Here is a 15,004-nt window from a genome sequence, read left to right as displayed (position 1 = left end):
AATATAATAAATCAAATATAGACATTGTAAAATCATAAAAACTTCTAAAATTAGTGGAATGGCTAATAGGGTAAGAAAGAAGACAAAATAAATACTATATATTACTATATACATATATGTATATATTCAGCTAATTCAAAACAAAGTAGAAAAAGGACATATTTTAAAAAGCCAGTAACAGGGTTCACTGTTATGGCATAGTGGATTAAGCCACTATCTGTGACACTGGCATCCCATACAAATACTAGTTCTATTACTGGCCACTCCACTTCTGGTCCAACCCCCTGCCAAAATTCCTGAGAAGACAGCAGAAAATGGCCCAAGTGGTACTTGGGCCCCTGCCATTCATAGGTGAGACCTGGATGGAGTTCCAGGATCCTGCCCCAGCCCCAACTGTTGTGTCCATTCAGGGAATGAACTAGCAGATGGAAGAACTCTATCTTTCCCTTAAATAAACACTTTTTTTAAAAAAGCCAGTAACATGTCAGATTCAAATTCAAATACGTGAATTATAATTTAAATTTATAAATTGAAAATACTTGCATATGTTTTAAGTGCTCTGAATAAAATACAGAGTTGTTAAAAACAATACACAAGTATATGCTATCTAAAAGAAGAACACGTTTAATGTAAAGATACGGTTATGTTCAAGTAAATGCACAAGAAATACATACGGTGAAAACTGATGATAAAGAACACAAAAACCCAGATTATATTTTTAAAAAGAGACACTGATCAGGTTTTGCAAAATTAAAAACTTTTGCTCCTCAAAATACCATTCAGGAGATTAAAAGTAATATAATAGCCTAGAAGAAAATATTCATAGTATGTTTGTTCAACAAATTTCTTGTATTAAATACTTAAAGAATACTTTATAACCCAATAAGAAAACAAATTACTAGATAAAAATGAGCAGTTCATTTGGAAATTTTAAGAAAGAAGCTACAAAAAATGGTTAAGAAGTGCATAAAGTGATCTTTCACAACATTAATCCTCAGAAAAAAGCAAATTGAAACCACAGTAAAATATTAATATGTAGTCAAATCTGCAAACAACCTAAGTAGACATTAACAAGTGACTGAATAAACACCTATACAAGCATACTCATAGAGTACAATGCTTTTCACTAATAAAAAACCATGAAGACTTCTATACATCAAAGTAGAAAACTGTCACAAGCACCACTGGTCACACAGCTCAACAAGGCTAATGCTATGCTTTGGAGCACAGGGAAGAATCACACAGAATCGTGATAGTCTTTTTAATATAATTTATTGTTCAATACCACTCAATATATATTCAGTGCACACATCTAAAGGTCAAAACTACTCAATATGTCATTAGTCCACAGGTCATAACACACATCTAGGAGTAAGACAACCTCTAAAAATATCCTGCAATAGTAGTAAGTATAACACATACAAACATAAAGGCATAATCGATCTAAACAGTCATGGCTAAGGGTGTAATATGAATGCTGCATTCCCAAGGTTCATATCATGGTCTAGAAAATCAAAGTCCAGAGTCCAGAGTCTCCGTTACCAGTCAGAGAGATCTCAGAACAGTCACTTACGGACAGTAGTGGGGAGATGAATGGCACTCTGGGCAGTAGGCTCGATGGTGAAGGGTTGGAGAAGTTACCAATAAGAAGTCCAATCCAGCTCCAATGTCAGCTCCGGCAGCGGCTGGGACGTCCAGGCGAGATTGGATCCAGCAGAGTGGGGAGCAGTTTTGGTCAGTGAAGACTCAAGCAGACTTTCGGCAAGATGAGGTGGATCCACTCGACCATCACTGGCACTGAGCCAAGGTCCCCGAGGGGATGAAGAGCAGTTGTGAGGCTTGCCTTTTATCCCCCCTCTGGAGTAGGTGGGCGGTGAATGTGCTCTAGGGTGTCACCAATCACAGGCTCATCATTTTGGGTGTCACCAACCAGATGTTAGTGTTTGGGTGTGACCAATGGTGTGTTAGGGGTCTTCTGGGTGTGGCCAATTGTGGTGCAGTAGTGTCAGTGAAGTAATGTGGTAGCCAGCTGGTTGGCTTCTTATGATGTAATGTCTCCCAGTCCTTATCAAGCTTCATCATCTATGTCTGTTCTGACAGAGGGTCTGGGCAGTTCCTGGTGCTTGGTGGCATCAGCTTAAGTAACTCCATTTTGGTTTTGCTTTGTAGTCTTAGTTTAAGTAACTCCATTTTGGTTTTGCTTTTTCTCTTGCTTTTTGGGTTAGTGGTGCTTTGTAACTCTTTTGGGACTCCTGTGGGATTTCCCACAAAAACTCTCCAAAAATATTTTATTAATCAAAAGAATGTTTTACAAATAAGACATATTATACTATGTGAACCACATAAATTATTGTAAAATTATTATAAAATACAGAAATAATTATAAAAACAAATCTTTGTCAATACTAATTAGATCAGTGGTTTCCTTGAATTTGGGGTTGTTGTAATTGACTGCAATTGGACTTGTTAAGATACTGGACATATTTTGTGCATGTCTGCAAATTATACCATACCAATGTGAACTAAAGATAAAGATAAGCAATTCAAATGACATTTTTCATAGGATAAAAGGCAAATACTAATGGTATATTAACTTTCAGATAGGTATCAATTCACATATATTAATCTAAGAAAATGCATTCAGTTGTTTATCAAAAATGATGGTTTGATTGACTGATATGTAGATACCAATAACTTGGGTGATGTATTATTAGCGTGAGATACTCTAATATTTAGCCTTTACTCATATTGATAGTACTGTCATTTTAACCACTTTCAAATACTCTCCATGTGTAATTCAGGCTATTAAATTCCATGCACAGAATTTTGGGTGAGTCACTCAAGTATTTAAGCTGACACATTTAACTTTCTCCAAACTGTTCAAATATATATAATTAACTGAGTCATATATTCATTTATTTCTACCAACAGTGTTTATTATATTGAGTAATAGAGGTATGTTAGCTTGTTTAAATAGAATAGTACACTTCAAAATTTTATTATAAATTAACTTCAATTATTATATAAATTAGTAATCCACCCAAATTATTCCTTCTTATATCTACTACACCAGTTATTTCAACATAGATGTGGTCAGTCCAACACAATAAACTGTACTTTTCCTAACAAGACCTAACAAGATACTTAGACCTTACAGTTTAGAATTGCGTAATAGCTAATTTGTGACTGGAAACACTGCAAACCCTCCCTTAAATTCCTTAAATTCTTTATCATTCTCAACCAGAGATGTATTTGTGTATGGTAGACTGAGACTATTCATGATTACAGACATCATCCCTGAAACACAACTGCCACACCTAATCACTCTTATTTCTCTCTCTTCCAAAGGAAGTCAGTAAAGACGTCCTTGTGTATCTACTTTCTGAAGAAAATTTACTAATCTAGTAGTTTTTGAAATTTTTATTGATTTAAATAAAATGTAAAAACCAAATTAACTGAATATGTACCGAGGTTTTCTTTTGTTCATGTGTGAAAAACAGTTTTTCCATGAGAAATATGGTCACAGAAGCTTCAGGAAAAAAGATATGAATGAATGAAATGAAATGAATGAATATGAAAAAAGCTGAATGAATTTAATTAAATAAGCTACATTTCTACTAATGTCACTGAAGTGGTTCATATAGCCCAAAATTAATGACTTATAGGATCTTCCATGGCCTGATGTTACTATGGAAGTAATTTCTTTCTTACATGCCATGCTAGATTTCTGTTGATTGCTTTCCTGTTGTTTTAATTCTATAATGTCTCAAAGTGTAGAGATATTGAGTCATCTACTTGGCATTCCCAATTTGGCAGTCATACCATATTCTTAATACTAAACACTCAGAATAGCTTGGGGATTAAAATATAAGTTGAACATTATAATTATCAAAGTCACTTTATGGAATGAAAATTTTGTATTAGCATGGTAAATTCTGCTACACATATATAATATGTGAAATATCCATTTCTGTAGAACAAATTGTGCCTTAATTTGATGGCTTAAAAAAACAAAAATTATTTTATCATTCTGTGTGACAAGAATCCAGTATGCAATTTGTGAAGCTGAAGATGACACTAAGGCTATATTCCTACAGCTGAAGGCTCAATGGAAGAACCAGATGTACTTCTAGGCTCATTCAAATGGTGAGCTTAATCCTGACTGTATCCGGATTTCAGTTCTTCCTTGGTTGTTGACCAAGAAACTTTGCTCAGTTCCTTAATAGATGAGTCCCTTTAATATGGTTGCTCCCAATGTGTCAGCTAGCTGGCATGAGAGTAAACAAATGACAAGAGAAGTGAGCAAATGGAAACTAAAGTCTTCCAGTTATGTAATTTTAGAAATCACATCTCATTGACTTTGCCACATTTTACTTATCAGAATCAACATACTAAGTTCAGCCCATACTCAAGGAAGAGGACATTACATAAAGTTGTAAGTAGTAGGATATGAGTCATCCTAGAAGCTGCCTCTTACACATAGTAACAACTTAATTTCTAACTTAACTAGCTAAAGTATTTCCTATAGTCTACAAGTGAATCATAGCCAAAACACTAAGAATCCTGAAGCTATACTCCATAGGCTCTGTGATCTTAAGAACCAGCTTTGGAGTTTTATAATTGCCTTCTTTCACAACTAATTTCAAGAGGAAAGAACCACAAAAGGATGACTATTATCCTCCTCATGATCTAAATCAGATCAACCCTGGTGATCTTTGACAAATAGGTCTCTGAGTTCTTTATTCTCATTTTCAAATTGAGAACAATAATGTATATCACACAGGGCTTCTCTAAGGCAAAAGCCTTCTTTGTATTATCCTGCTGAATAAATTTTGCTTCTCTGAGCCCTGGATCTATATATTTCAGAACTCTGATGGTCTGAATTCTGAGAAAATTCTGAAAATTCTCTTTAATTCCTTTTTTCCCTAGTCTTTATATTGTGTCTATCTGAAATGTGATTGATTGAGTTTTAGTCCCTATGATCTTCAACCTTGATTTCACAATTGTTAACATGTCATATTACATGGTAAAAGAGTCTCTGTAACAAAAATTACTTATTAATTTACCATAATACAGAGATACTGTCTTGGGTTGTCTGGATGAGTCAAGGGCAATCACATGATTCTTGAAAAGCATAGCTGGAGCACAAGTGATGCAACAGAAGGGAATGCCAGAGATATTCCAAGGGTGAGACTGACTTGACAAATTCCTGCTGGTTCTGATATGGAACCTTGTATAAAGACTAGGGCAAGGCCATTAGGAACTAGAATAACTCCCAGCAGATATCAAGGAAGGAAATGTAACCCCAGTCCTATGACCACAAAGGATGGGGTTCAGCCAACAAAAGGGATGAGCCTGAAAGTAGATTACTTCCCATATACTCTAGTAAGGCAGGAAGCCCTGCTGACATTTTATTTTTTATTTTTAAGAAATTTATTTTATGCATTTGAAAGACAGAGTGACAGAAAAGAAAGAAAGAGAGAAAAGGAGATTTTCCATCCTCTGGTTCACTCCCCAGATGGCTGCTTGGCTCCTTGGCTTACCAGGGCAGAACTAGAAGCCAGGAATTCCATCTGGATCTCCCACATGGATGGCAGGGGACCAAACACTTGGGCCATCCTCTTCTATTTCCCTGGCACATCAGCAGTGATTTGGATTTCAAACAGAGCAGCTGGGACTCAAACCAGTGCTCCAGTATGGGATGCTAGCATCGTAGGCAGCAGCGTAACCCACTGTGACACAACATCAGCCCCAACACTTTAATTTTAACCTAAGATCTCTGTCAGCATCCTAGAAAATTGTGGCATAATAAATTTTTATTGCTTTAAGCCAGTGAATTTGTAGTGATTTGTGATGGCAACAAAAGAAAGCTAATATTACAAACACAATAGACTTTCTTTTTCTAACCTCCATATCTATAATCTCTTGGATATTTTTCATCTCCTTATCTTCCTTTGCTGCATTTTGAATAGCTTATTTACATTTATCATCTAATTCATCAATTCTCTCATCAACAATGTTCATACTCAGCCTATCCTTTGAGTTTTTATTTCAATGATTGTAGTTTGTACTTAGAGAAGCTCCAACTTTCAAAATATGTTAAAGTTATTGCCATTAATAATTTATTCGTTCCTCTTTTCATGAATTTATTTGGGCCTTTTCTACTCAGTTCCTGTGCATTCTTTTTCTGAATAGTCTAACATCCGTAAATCTGTCGCTCCCCCTCTTCGTGGAGGAGCAACACAGGACCCTGCGCTGTTCTTTCGTCTGCTCGGCCCTCCCCGGGTTTGCTGCTGGTTCTTCCCGGGTTGGCTACTATCCCTTCCACCTCCGTGGAAGGGCAGTTCCCCCTGGCCGCATTCCCCACTTCCGCAGGGGAGCGGCACACCGCCGGCCGGCTCTCTGGGGGCTGCACGGGTTCCCTTAGGTGTTCCCCATAGATGTTCCTGGTGCATGCTGTCTCTCTCCTCCTTTATAGTCCTCCTCCGCCAATCCCAACTCGGCTGAGTACGCTGCTCTCCAATCAGGAGCAAGTCCTACAGTTAATTGGTTGAACTGGAGGCAGCTGTGCGGAAGCTGTTTACTTCTCTCCCAGCGCCATATTGTGGGAGAGCAGATGCATAGAATAAGTCCTAATTCGAGCAACTTAGTCTAGTCCGGATTGCTCCCCACAGATCCCCCTTTCTTTTTATTTTTTGGCGTTGATACGCGCCTGTCTTCGGTGTCCCGCAGCACACACTCTGCTGTACTTGCTAGAGTTGCCACAGGCTCTTACAAGTCCTATCAATCAGGAAAACCGAATCCGGGTCCTCTCTTCGCCATTGTGAGGAGGTTTTTAGGCGCTGATGCGTGCCTGTGTTCGGTGCCCTGCAGCGCATGCTCTGCTCTGCCTGCAGGGGACTTACAAGACCTATCAGGCAAACCGAATCCAAGCCTTCTCATTGCCTTATTGTGGGGGAGACTTATTAGTGTTGGTTCGTGCCTATCTTCGGTGACCTGCAGCTCATACTCTGGTCGAGCTTTGCTGGCGCTTACCGCCTTAAATCAGGCAGACCGAATCCAAGCCTCCTAATTGTTGCATTGTGGGGAAGCTTTACTGATGTTAATTCGTGCCTGTCTTCGGTGACCTGCGGCTAGCCGCCCAGGTACTCATCGCCTCACTAATCGGGCAGACCGAATCCAAGCCTTCTAATTGGCATGTTGAGGGGAGGCCTTATTTTTCTCTATTTCTCTATCTCCGGGCATTTCTATTTCTCCCATTTTACTTCTGTCTGCCAACATTCCTATTTCTCTTTTACTTCTAAACTTCTGTTTCTCTTATCCCCGCAGCTTCCCGGCACCTCGCCCTGCCGGCAGCTTCACGGCTCCGCGCAGCTTCCCGGCGCCTCGCCCCGCCAGCGGGCTCCGCCCCGAGGCTGCTTCTCCGCGCCTCGCCGGCTCTGAGCCGCTTCAGCCCGCGCCTCATCTGCGCGGCTTCCCGGCTTTGCGCGGTCCGCGGTCTCCACGCTTAACCCTTTCGCGTCTGAACCACGGCCTACGCCAGCGTTCCCTATCTATTCACGCCCCGTGCTCTCTCTGCACGCGGCGGCTTCCGCGAGTAGCACAGCGTAGCTTGCGTCTCCGCCACTAGGATTCAATCTAAGTTCCCCGGGCTAGCCTGGCGAATTCAACCCAGCGTACGTCTCCGCCCCACAATTTGGCTTCCCGTCCTTTGCTCCCCGGGCTAATCAGACGGATCCCAATCTGGCTTACGTCTCAGCTTCTGGTTTCAACTTTTCGCCCCCTATTCCCGGGCTAACTTGAGAATCCCAAAGTGGCTTTCGTGTCCGCCTTGGCCTGCCCCCCACGGCTTCAATTTCCCTAACATTTTTCTCTACCCGGTATGTTTCCCTAAGTTTTCCTCCAACGATATTCCTCCCTCATTTCTCCTGGCCTCTCCCCACAGTCCGCGTCCGAGTCTGTTTGTTCTAGCTTTCACTTTCGCTTTCGACCTTAGAGATTTCTCCCAGCTTCCCCCCGTAGTCCGTATCCGAGTCTATGCCTAGGCTTTCAATAGCTTCTTCCGGCTCCTTTTTCGTCCGGCTTTTCCCTAGGCTGTTTGCTAGTTTCTCTCTCCGATATTTTCCCTAGTTCTTCCCGTTTCTTCCCTCCTAAGTTTCATATCCGTCCTAAGTTTCCTATCCGAGTCACGGCACCATTATGTCGCTCCCCCTCTTCGTGGAGGAGCAACACAGGACCCTGCGCTGTTCTTTCGTCTGCTCGGCCCTCCCCGGGTTTGCTGCTGGTTCTTCCCGGGTTGGCTACTATCCCTTCCACCTCCGTGGAAGGGCAGTTCCCCCTGGCCGCATTCCCCACTTCCGCAGGGGAGCGGCACACCGCCGGCCGGCTCTCTGGGGGCTGCACGGGTTCCCTTAGGTGTTCCCCATAGATGTTCCTGGTGCATGCCGTCTCTCTCCTCCTTTATAGTCCTCCTCCGCCAATCCCAACTCGGCTGAGTACGCTGCTCTCCAATCAGGAGCAAGTCCTACAGTTAATTGGTTGAACTGGAGGCAGCTGTGCGGAAGCTGTTTACTTCTCTCCCAGCGCCATATTGTGGGAGAGCAGATGCATAGAATAAGTCCTAATTCGAGCAACTTAGTCTAGTCCGGATTGCTCCCCACAAAATCCTTCTGCCTTTAAACTTCTGCTTTCTTGTTTATATTGACTTCCACTCACCGCTTGCTTTGTGGTGTGTTTTCATGGTGAAATATCTGTGATTAAATGTGTTGATATTTCAATGGACCTGACTTGCAAAACTTTCCTCCAGAGTCTGCTTGTTTATGGCCCTGCCAAATAGCCAAGTGACACATCGGATTCATGATCATTCAGATTCACTGCCTTTCATGAGTTTAAGATCCTTCCTGAGGTTTCACAGTTCAGCCTCTTCCAGCAATCTCACAGCACGTAATCACCTCCTCAAAGTCCCCACACTTCCTGGCTGTCTGCCAATTCCGGCAAGCTCATGGTTGCTCCACCTGTCACCAATCTTTGCAGCTTCCATCCTAGTTACCCTAGGTACCAGCTGTTTCCTCCCTGTTTCCTGGCTCCAATGCCTCAACCACTAAGAGCCCTTTAGAGTACCAGCAGTTCTTCAAAAATGGTAAACAATCAACATCTGGATTTTTGTGGAGTATGAAGGAGTCCCAGAGAATCCATAAATTTCCAGTAATAGAAGTATATATTTAAAACTATGCATTATAAATATGCAGCAACCTAAGTCTCTTTCTTGAAAATGTTGATTCAGTCTCTCTGGAGTGACTCAATATTTTAGAAAGTATTATCAGGTTTAGCTTGGATCAAATACTTATTTAAGGATAGGACAGACATGAAGCATTTGGAATAGCAGACACAGGGACATAATATGTGACCATCACACTCAATCAGCAACACTAGTCCACAATTATCATTTGCTTATAGTTTGAATTACACATGTACTGTGATTCTCCTAATCCTTCTCAATTTGGATCCAGTCTCTCAAAATTTATCCCCCACTGCTTCCAAACAAAGCACTCTTCTCCAGCCAAAATTCTTTATTTTCCTTTCCTCCTTCACATGATTCCAACCACTTGAATTTATCCATATTAGTGTCTGAATCGTCCTGAGCTCTCAGGTCTACTCTGAACAGATACAGAGATATGATCTTTGGACTTAAGTAATCATACCACACCTTGAGCATTTATTGACTCTATCACCTTGCGAAAGAGATTTATTTTCCAGAAGCCTGCATTGCCTCATTTGTAAAGGTGGGGTGCAAATACCAATTTCTCAGTGCTATTGGGCTCCAACAGTAACCAGAACAGGATATGCTATTAGCAAATCATTAACCTTTACCAGAACTTAAGTAAACAATTTTACTCTGCATGTTCTGAGAACATTTCTTGTTACCTGCGTGACATCCTTCACACCATATTTAATTCTCCTGTATATTATATACCATTCTTGATCTATGTTCCTTTGCATGGTAATTCAATTTATTCATATGCTTATTTCCTGTCAGCTCCAAAATATTTTAAACTCTAAGAGCACAATCCAAGTCCCATCATACTTCAAAGATATTTTCCACCACAGTGCTAGAATGGGGAGCAATCAGCCTATCACACAGAGCCCAGAATTGAGTGAGAAGGATCCTTGGGCCAGAAAAATTTCTAAAGAACTAATATTTAGTATTCATCTTCATAATATTTTGTTTAACACAAAGAAATCTGTGAGCAAATTTACAAAGAAATGTAAGATATCAGGATACCTTCCTTCAAAACAATTGCTACTATAATAACATTCATGTTCATATATGGTCAGGAAATTATTTTGTACATATTATACTAAATAATCACAATAAGTCTAAGTAACAAAGGATAAAAAGGTAACTACAGATGATGAAACTGAGGCTTAGAGAGGTTTACTAACTCATTCAACCTCATGCAGCTAAAAATGTACACATGCAACAAAGGGTTATTTGGCAGCAAATCTGGGAAGAGGGGGGAGTTTATAAAAAGGGGGCAAATATTATTTTTTCTTAGTGCTATCATTAAGGTATATTCCCTGCATATTGTCTAGAAAAAAAATGAGGCCAGTGCCACGGCTCAATAGGCTAATCCTCCGCCTGTGGTGCGGGCACCCCGGGTTCTAGTCCCAGTCGGGGCACTGGATTCTGTCCTGGTTGCCCCTCTTCCAGGCCAGCTGTATGCTGTGGCCCGGGAGTGCAGTGGAGGATGGCCCAAGTGCTTGGGCCCTGCACCCCATGGGAGACCAGGAGAAGCACCTGGCTCCTGCCTTCGGATCAGCGCAGTGCGCCGGCCACAGCACGCTAGCTGCGGCGGCCATTGGAGGGTAAACCAACGGCAAAAGGAAGATCTTTCTCTCTGTCTCTCTCTCTCACTGTCCACTCTGCCTGTCAAAAAAAAAAAAAAAAAAGGAAATGAAATCAGCATATAGAAGAGTTATGTGTACTTTCATGTTTATAGCAACTCAACTCACAATAGCTAAAGATATGGAATCAACACAGTCCATCAATTGATGGCTAGGTAAAAAAAAAAAAATTGTTATATTTACACAGTGGAATACTACTCAGCCATAAAAAGAATAAAATATTGTTTTTGCAACAAAATGAATATATTATACTTAGCAAAATAAGTCAGTGCCTAAAAGATAAATATTATATGTTTTCCCTGATTTTTTAAAAGATTTTATTTATTTATTTGAGAGGTAGAGACAGAGAGGTACAGAGGTACAGACAGAGGGAGAGACAGAATGGAAGGTATTCCATTTGCTGGTTCACTCCCCAAATGGCTACAACAGCCAGGGTTAGGCCAGGCCGAGGCCTGGAGCCACGAGCTTCTACTGGGTCTTCCACGTAGGTGAGAGGCCCTAGTACTTGGGCTATCTTCTGCTTTCCCAGCCATAGCAGAGAGCTGAATAGGAAGACGAGCATCTGGGACAAGAACTGGCGCCCATATGGGATGCTGGTGCAGCTGGTGGAGGCTCAGCACACTATACCACAGCACTGGCCCCTGTTTTCTCTGATTAGTACAGAGTACAAAAAATTTAATGTATATGAGAAAAACTGACAATTTGAGATTTGATTATTGTTTATAGCCCTTGTCTATATTCTTGAGGAACAGTGGTTTTTCTACTAACTATTTGCTGTCTTTATTTAGTGGAGGGATAAGCTTGTGATTATAAAGTAAACTGAAAGTATGTCATTGTAAAAATTAAAAGAAGAATAAGTAAAGAAGGATAGAGGGATGGATGGAGGGAGAATAGGGAAGAAAATCACTAAGCTCTTAGAACTATACATATGGGCATCTGCTTCTCTTGGAACCACCCCCCTGGCTGTTGTAGCAGGAGGTTTTCTTACTTAAATCTTGCCTTGCTAACTGGAAAAAAAGTATATATGAAATATATGAAATTTTTCTCTATATAAATTTTTTTTAACAGGCAGAGTTAGACAGTGAGAGAAAGAGAGACAGAGAGAAAGGTCTTTCCTCCATTGGTTTACTCCCCCAGTGGCCACTACGGCTGGCACACTGCGCCCATCCAAAGCCAGGAGCCAGGGTTTCCTTCTGGTCTCCCATGCGGGTGCAGGGCCCAAGCACTTAGGCCATCCTTCACTGCCTTCCCGGGCCACAGCAGAGAGCTGGACTGGAAGAGGAGCAACCAGGACAGAATCCGGCGCCCAACCGGGACTAGAACCTGGGGTGCCGGCGCCGCAGGTGGAGGATTAGCCAAGTGAGCTGCGGCGCTGGCCTTTTTTTTTTTCTATATATAAATTTTAAGAAGTAAAAAAAAATAGAATAAACAGAGGAATGATAGATGGAAGATTAGCTATCTTCAAAAGAAGTATAGTTGACCCAGATCAGGTAGCATCTAGGAACCTCTGTCTTTTATGACACGGCTGTTCTCAAAACCCACACAGTTATCATAATGACAAATCTGAGTTGTCAGTTGCAAATGAAATTCCAGAAATGACATCAGCCTACACCTGCATTTACAAGTCATTACTTGTCATTTAGAACACTACCTATCATTCAACCCATTATTTATTTACTTTATGATCATAATATTTGAATTGAAATTACATTCTGAATTCAAGTAACAAGCCAAAAAGGGTGGTATGTAATCTCAATTTTAGCCATTATAAGAGCCCTAAACTCTTTCTGTATAACAGTGTGAAAGCACTTGATGCCACTGAATTTGACACTGAAAAATGTTTAAGATGGTAATTTTACATTATGTGTATTTTACTATAATTCTTCCAAAGGAGGATTCTTAGTACTTGATTTGGATAGCAAAACTGTCCTTAACTCTGCTTTGACTTTCTATTTAAATTTCAGTGAATTGGAAATTCTTTATTGCATGTATTTAACTCATATGTGTTTTCATACTTCCTTCTTATTGTTATTTTTTAACTTCCCAAGGAATAGTGACACAAATTTCTTATGGTCATATTGCCTACCGCACTATAAACTCCAATGGCAAAATAATGTCTGGGAAGTGGTAGCAATTTAAGTGTTCATAGGAAATAATGAACACATGTGTGTGAGTGTAATCATTATTTCTCAATCTGTGGTGTACGCATCCCACCTAAAAAGATAAGTCACTTAACTTTCTGATACAACTATACATGTAGCATCAGAGTGAAGAGCTGTGGATGGTGAGTCTTTAAGAGTCTAAGCGATGAAGTCTTGGGGAAGAATTATTTTGGAAAAAGACTGCAGTTACTCATTGGTGAAGGATTACATGAGCAACCTTAAGGGGGAGGGGAGAATGGGCATGAGAGAGATTAGGAAAAAGCTTATCCAGCCATTCATGTCATTTGTGAAGGATAAAATAAAGGACTGGAAGAAAATGGTTTGTGCACTTATTTTGCTAGTCTGACATGAATTTGAAGAGTTATGAAAAAGCCAAGGATGAGAATGGGTACAGCATCTTAGCAGCTATTGTTCCCAAAAGAAACAGCCTATTCACCCCATTCAGTGTTCAATAAATTTGCGTGGGTCTGAGCAAAATGACTTCCATTGTCAGGTGATTAACTGTAAAATCAAGAAATCAAGCATGCCACATCACTCCATGAGCATATTTGGGTAAATCTAGGATCAGAAAGAATTATGTGAAATAAATGTCTCAAGAGTCAATAGTCACTCCTTGAAAATCATTCCTGCCAGTGCTGCAGCTCACTAGGCTAATCCTCCGCCTGTGGCACCGGCACCCCGGGTTCTAGTCCCTGTTGGGGCACCAGATTCTGTCCCGGTTGCTCCTCTTCCTGTCCAGCTCTCTGCTGTGGCCTGGGAAGGCAGTGGAGGATGGCCCAAGTGCTTGGGCCCTGCACCCACATGGGAGACTAGGAGGAAGCACCTGGCTCCTGGCTTCGGATCTGTGCAGTGCGCCGGCCATAGCAGCCATTTTGGGGGTGAACCAACAGAAGGAAGACTTTTCTCTCTCTCTCTCTCACTGTCTAACTGTGCCTGTCAAAAAAAATAAAGAAAGAAAATCATTCCTACTGTGCTCCATGGAACGGAAAATCTGTCTGGGATGGACTAAAATGATTGCCTCTCTGTTGGCAAATCAAGAGCGAAATTGTGTTGTAATTATTATATGAGGAAATTTGTGCTTTTAACAAATACAACTCTAAGAAAGGAGAGAAAAATATTTTATCCATTCACTGGGTGAAAGCAAAATAAATGCTTTACTAGACCTACTGGAAGACAGAGTGATTGGCCAGGAAAAGATGGTCATGGTGAGAAATGAAAATGCCACCATCATGGATAAGGCTCAAATTTTGAATGAGTTTATTATTGGGAAATGACAGAAGGCTTGCTGCAAATTTATCAGGCATTTCTGTGAAGAAGAACCTCACCTTGCGTAGAAGTTGAATTTGCACTCAGGTAAGGTTGAGTAATTCTACTTAACATCCAATGGTCTCAGTATCTTAAGCCCAGTTACTGTTATCGTTATTTTTTTAGTCTAGAAGAGGCTTACTCTCATCTTAGCCTCAGACTCCATTCCTGTATGTGTGGCTCCAGTGTAAGTCTCTTGTCTACTCTTTTTGCACCTCTGCTGATGACAGCTCACATTAAGTTATGTGTAAATTCATTATCGTAGCTCATTCAACGTGCTTAGTGTTCTCAATCTGAATCCTTTATCTATTTGGGAAACAATGTATACTGTCACTATTTTTATATATACTAAGAAACCCACAAATTTATAGGAAGGGAAGATAATAATCTCTTTTTCTGCCTACTCCCCTCCTTATACCTATGACCCTATTAAGTGCTTTTCAGAATATTTTCTAATGATGGTATTGTCAGAGAGAAAATTGTGTATATGCCAAAAATAAGTATGCATCAAATAATAAAGGATTGAATAAAGTAGCACTGATGTTGTTTGCTAGACAACTGCTGTTGTGTTGTGTTGTATAGAATGGCATCCTTGATGGTTCTAGTCTGAATGCAAGCCAATCTGTGGTCTC

The 15,004-nt window shown here is 40.6% G+C and overlaps 1 pseudogene; it reads left to right on the top strand.

The window, feature by feature from the left end:
- The first annotated feature begins 10,114 nt into the window (after positions 1-10,114).
- LOC108178203 (caspase recruitment domain-containing protein 18-like) lies at positions 10,115-14,434 on the top strand (annotated as a pseudogene).
- The last annotated feature ends 570 nt before the right edge of the window (positions 14,435-15,004 follow it).

The sequence above is a fragment of the Oryctolagus cuniculus genome, chromosome 1 (assembly GCF_051225735.1).
Source record: "Oryctolagus cuniculus isolate XC-2025 breed Fujian yellow rabbit chromosome 1, ASM5122573v1, whole genome shotgun sequence".
NCBI classification, from domain to species: domain Eukaryota; kingdom Metazoa; phylum Chordata; class Mammalia; order Lagomorpha; family Leporidae; genus Oryctolagus; species Oryctolagus cuniculus.
Note: the sequence above shows the minus strand (reverse complement) of the source record. Positions and strands in the feature narration are given on the sequence as shown.